General features: G+C 43.2%; 1 protein-coding gene across 1 annotated transcript in view; it reads left to right on the top strand.

Moving 5' to 3' along the window:
- The first annotated feature begins 2,926 nt into the window (after positions 1–2,926).
- Positions 2,927–6,000, top strand: part of LOC116859012 (ATP-binding cassette sub-family A member 3-like) — a 133,795-nt gene continuing 130,721 nt past the window's right edge. Inside the window, exon 1 of the mRNA XM_032843986.1 lies at positions 2,927–2,966. The gene's annotated coding sequence lies outside the window, so the exon portion shown is untranslated. The remainder of the gene's footprint in view (positions 2,967–6,000) is intronic.

Here is a 6,000-nt window from a genome sequence, read left to right as displayed (position 1 = left end):
CCAAAGGAGACCATATGTTAATTCTTTGTAGATTTACAGGGATGGCATGTACAAATCTAAAGACACTTGGTAAAATTCCTGTTTTCAATGCTAGGAACGTGTAAGAGCAGCATTTATCAGGGTCAGGAAAAGGACTTATTCCTGAGTATTTTAAATGTTTGAACAGAAACATTCAGAAATGATCAGGCAGTCGGATGGGATAGCCTGAAGAGCAAAAGCTTTATGTTTTAGCAGCTGAATTATAGGTAAGAGGATCCTAAGGCCTGGGGGACAAATTATCTTTCCCATGGATATCGATGTGCACACACACACACACACACACACATTTAAAAACAAAAAGTGTTAAAATCAATGTCAACATTTATGCGGATAAGTTATTTCCAAAATTTGAAACAAGATTCTATATTTGTCTATATTTATAAGAGAATCTTTGCACCAATAATATTTAGACTCCAAGAAAGGAAGAAAAAACATTCTTTAAAAATAGTATGTTTACTTTTCTACTCTTGCCCAATTCTCTGATTAAGAATGAATGGAGAAATAAGGTATGGACGGAGACAGAGTTCTTGTGATTCTTGTTTGGGCACATGGAGTCCCCCATAAAAACACATGAGAAATCTAATCACTGCTCTAGATTCATGTGCAGATAAACAGACAAGGAGAAAGATCCTCCTGAAATTTCAAGATGGAAAGAGTCACTGAAGCTGTTCTATTTTTGGGGTGGTTTGGGGGTGATGGTTTTTATATCCTCAGTTGGATATTGTAATGAAGTGATACCCAGTTTTTAGCTGTTGTATAACTTTCTGTGGGTTCCAACCAATATTACCCATAGATCTCTGCCACGTGATTTCAGTGACTGCAAAATTTATTTCCCAGGTGGCCATCTCTAAAAAAGGAAAGTAATTTTATTAAATTTATTTTATTAATTTTATTTATTTGCAGCTCATCATCAGTTGGTTTTATTAATGATCCTTTTAAAAATTCCTTTAGTCAGGTAGTCTTTTTCACTGTCCCTGTTTCTCACCCAACCTCTTACCTCTTATCTTCCAGCAAGAAACAACAACAAAAAAATGTGTACATTTCTCTACTTAGCACTTTACATACATTGCATCATTTTTTTTCTTTTTTTTTTAAAGATTTTATTTATTTATTTGACAGAGAGAGAGATCACAAGCAGACAGAGAGGCAGGCAGAGAGAGAGAGGGAAGCAGGCTCCCCACTGAGCAGAGAGCCCGATGCAGGACTCGATCCCAGGACCCCGAGATCATGACCTAGAGCCAAAGGCAGCAGCTTAACCCACTGAGCCACCCAGGCACCCCTACATTGCATCATTTAATCTTACTACAAACCTCTGGGTTAGGTAGTGCTGCTGTTATCCTCATAGTACATGGAGGCTCAGAGGGGTAAAGGGATTTACCCAGAGTGACCCAGCAAGCAAGCAGATATATCTGTCAACATCCCCATTAGGAGCCAGGAAACAAAACAGCAATTTGAACAGGGAAAGTTAAAAGAATTTATTAACTATAACAGGGAGTTAGCCATAAGAAAGTACAGAGAAGTCTCAAGAATACACTATGGCAGAGAGAAAATACGCAAGGAAGAAACAAACTTGGAAGAAGACTTCTCAAGGCTGGGATGCAGACCTTCTTGGAGATGGTGAAGTTGGTGGGAAGTTCCTTGGCCTTGGGTCAAGGCTTTTTCACACCTGCTGAGCAAGCAGGAAGTGTCCCGGTGGAGTACAGGCTGCCTAGGCCGGCCAACAGGGAACTGGCTGGACCTAGCAAGCAGGGAACTTTTCTGTGGTTGTTGACGGGCTGGTAGTAAGAAGGGGCACCTGCGAGAGTCACTGAGTATCCACTGTTAATGAGGGTGGGCCTGTAGGGTGAATGCTGCGAAATGTCCCCACACCTGCTGCTGACAGCCGCAAGGTGATAGCAAGAAGAATCCGAGAAAACACCTGAACCTGGAACAGCAGCCCTTGGTCCTGCAGGGTCCCGCCAGCACCCGCTCCTGACAAAGCTTAACCTGATCGTCCAAGAGCCCAGCTGAGAGGCCGGAACCCGATACCTGGTCTAGTAGGGAAGAGATTTGCCCTGAGTTCAGAACCTGGGCTTCCAAGCATCAAGCTGCAGTGGAGATGCCTGTTGGCGGGGAGGATGCGCCAAGAGAAGCGGCCAGCAACGCCTTGGAGCAGCATGAGAAAGGTGGCGGGCTGAGGCCCACTGACTGAGTGGTTGGTGGGTCAGGGCAGGGCGCGCAGAGGACGTCGTGGGGAGCGGGGGGTTCTCCACGCGCGGAGCGCCCACGGGCAAAGGCAGTGCATGCCACCCGGGCGAGGCGAGCGGCGGCGCGCCTTAGATCGGGTGGCTCCGCGTCCGGGCTTTGAGGGGCCCCGGGAGCGGGCTTGCGGGCCCCTGTGCCTGCACCTCCGCAAGTTTTCTGTTGATGCCCACAACCTTGGAGGGCGGCGGCCACTGAATCTCCTCGCACTTCCTGCCGCCGGCTACTGGCCCTCTGAGGGTGACCATGACACATGAGGGAGAGGGGAGCCAACGACAGAGGGAAGGATGGTCGGGTCGTCCAGTGGGGTGCAGAGGCGAAGCGCCTGGGAGCAAGCGAAGGGGCCCGAGGTAGGGCCCTCATGGACCTGGGGCCTGGGGCTACATGCGAAAAGTTTAGTGAGGCCTCACGCTCTGAGGGGTCCCGGGGAGGATCCGGTGCGCAGGTGGTAGAGTGAGACGCTTGCTGGAAAGGCGGTGAAGCCTGAGTGCACAAGGGCTGCAGGGGCGGGGTGGCGACTGGGCAAGTGCGCGCATGCGTGAGGAAGGCGGCAGGACGCGCTCAAGCGGCGGGTGGCCCGGCGGTTGGGGTAGGCGTTAGGAGGAGGCTCGGCTCCGGTGACGCGAGTCCCTCTGAGGTGGAGGTGGAGGTGGAGGTGTGGCCTTGGCCGTTTCGAGGCCTGAACGGTGAGTGTGGGACCTCCGTACCCCACTGTCTTCTCCCCAGATTCCCCGGGGGAGGCGGAAGGTGCTCCCCGGACTGCCCTGGAGGCCGACCCGCCTGCTGCACTCTGAGCGCAGAGCCCGAAAGTGTGAACCGCACACAACACCCCAAACCCCCAAAAGAAAGAGATAAACTAAAAAAGACTCTTTGACTGTAGAGGACAAATTGGTGGTTACCAGAGGGGAGGTGGGTGGGGAGGGTGAAAAAAATAATGGGGGTTAAGAGCACAGTTATAACGAGCACTGAGTAATGTATACGATTGCTGAATCACTATATTGTACACCTGAAACTAAAATAACACTCTGTTAATTGAACTGGAATTTAAAAAATAAGTAATAATTTAGAAAAACTGCTGAGGCTTTCCAAAGTGTTTGTATCATTTAGTACTCCCACCAGTAATTTATGAGACTTTTTGCTTTGCATCACCTCGAATATTATGTGTTGTCAGTCATTTTAGTGTATATGTTGAGGTATCTCATTTTGGTTTTATTTGTACTTCACTGATGACTTAAGATGTTGAGAAGTTTTTCCTGTGCTTTTTTGTTAATATTTTACTTCTTTTAGAGCAGTTTTAGGCTCCCAGCAAAATTGAGGAAAGCTGTAGCCATTTCCCATATACCCACAACCCATGTGCATGTGTGGCTTCTCTCATACCACTCCCTCACAGGGTGTAATGTTTGTTAAAACTGATGACTCTTACACTTACCTATACATCGTTATCATTCAAAGTTCATGGTTTACATGAGGGTTCAGTTTTGCTGTTACACATTCTGTGGGTTTGGACAAATATCTAATGACATGTATCCACTGGTGTAGTGTCTATATAAAATAATTTCACTGCCCTAAAAATTCCCTCGGCTTCATTTATTCATTCCTGTTCCCTCTACCCCCAAGGCTGGGAACCGCTGATCTTTTTATACTGTGTCCATAGTGTTGCTTTTCTTGAATGTCATATTGTTGGAATCATAGAATGTAGCCTTTCTAGATCGGCTTCTTTCATTTAGCATTAAGCACTTAAGGTTTTTCCATGTCTTTTCATGGCTTGATGCCTCATTTCTTTTTAGCACTGAATATTTTGTTGTCTGGGTGTACTATAGTATATTTATCCATTCATCTACTGAAAGATATCTTGGTTGCTTTATAAGTTTTGGAAATTATGAGTAAAGCTTCTATAAGCATCCCTGTGAAACTTTTTATATGGACATACATTTTTCAACTACTTTGTGTAAATACCAAGGACTGTAATTGCTGGACTGTATGGTAAGAGTATGTTGAGTTTAGTAGAAAACTGCCCAATTATTTTCCATTCAAAAGTGGTTACATATTTTGCATTCCCACCAGCAATGAATGAGAGTTTCTTTTGCTCTATATACGTGTCACATTTGGTATCATTAGTGTTACAGATTTTGGTTCCGATAGATGTGCAGTGGTATCTCATTGTTATTTTAATTTACATTTACTGAATGATATATGCTATGGAACATTTTTTCATATGCTTATTTGTCATCTGTATGCCTTCTATGGTGAGCTGTATGCTAAAGACTTTGATCCATTTTAAAATCAGTTTTCTGTGCTACTTGGCAATATATACATCTTCCCCTCTCCAGATTTAATATATAATTGGCATAAAACATTGTATAAGTTTAAGGTACATAGTATGATGATTTGACATATGTTTATATTGTAAATGATTACCACAATAAACTTAGTTAACACATATATCACCTCACATAGTTTTTTGTGTGTGTTGTGAGAACTTTTAGATTTATTCTCTTAGTAACTTTCAAATATGTAATACAATATTAAGAACCATAGTCACCATGCTGTACCATACATCCCCAGAATTGACTCATAACTGGAAGTTTTTACTTTTTGACTGTTTTCACCTATTTCACTCATTCCCATCCCTTGTCTAAGCACTCACCAATCATACAGTATTTGTACTTCTGTATCTTATTTATTTTACTTACTGTAATGCCCTCGAGTGCATATTTTTGATACTGTTATTGTATTTCCTTTTTATGGCTGAATAATATTCCATTGCATATACATACCATGCTTTCTCTCTCTCTCTCTCTCTTTTTTCTTTTTTTTTTTTTTGAAGATAGAGTGTTTTTATTTTTATGTATCATATTTTACATTCATCTGTTGATGGACGCCTAGGTTGTTTCCATGGCTTTTGCGAATCTTGCTGCTATGAACATGGCAGTTTAGATGTGTTTCTGAGATAGTGATTTCATTTCCTTTGGATAAATACCCAAAAGTGATATTGTAGTGTCATATGGCATAACTGTTTTTAATTATTTGAGAAATTGCAAGACTGTATTCCATAGTGGCTGAACCAGTTTGCCTCCTTGCATGGATGGGGTCATAGGATAGGCTCCATGGCTAATAGGCCTCATTGGCTGAGGATCCGAATCAGATAGAACTGTTCACTCGGCTCTCTGGCCAGATGCGACCACCTGCTCAGTCAGGTCAGCCTGGTTCTGGGGTTTTCATAGTGCTGTCTTGACTATGGATAGTTACTAGCTGGTCTTTTTGGAGGACAAATGATGTTGGGAATGACTTAGGTCACTGTCTTGATGCTTTCTCATATACATTATTTTAATTAAATGTCTTTCTAAAGTCTTTCCAATTTTTAAAGTTTGGGTTGTCATATTTTTTAAAGATTTTTTAAAAATTTATTTATTTTACATAGAGAGAGAGAGAGAGCACAAGTAGGCAGAGAGGCAGGCAGAGAGAGGGATAAAGCAGGCTCCATGCAGAGCAGAGAGCCCAATGCAGGGCTGGATCCCAGGACCTTGAGATCATGACCTGAGCCGAAGGCAGAGGCTTAACCCATTGAGCCACCCAGACGCCCCGGGTTGTCATATTTTTATTTATATTTTTATTATTGGCTCGTAGCAATGCTTTATATATTCTATATATTCTGGATATAAGTCTTTTGTTAGGTAAATGTGTTAAAAAGGTTTTCTCCCCTTCTTTGGCTTTCCTTAT

This window comes from Lontra canadensis, unplaced genomic scaffold (genome assembly GCF_010015895.1).
Source record: "Lontra canadensis isolate GAN:19392208 unplaced genomic scaffold, GSC_riverotter_1.0 scaffold146, whole genome shotgun sequence".
In the NCBI taxonomy this organism is placed as follows: Eukaryota; Metazoa; Chordata; class Mammalia; order Carnivora; family Mustelidae; genus Lontra; species Lontra canadensis.
Note: the sequence above shows the minus strand (reverse complement) of the source record. Positions and strands in the feature narration are given on the sequence as shown.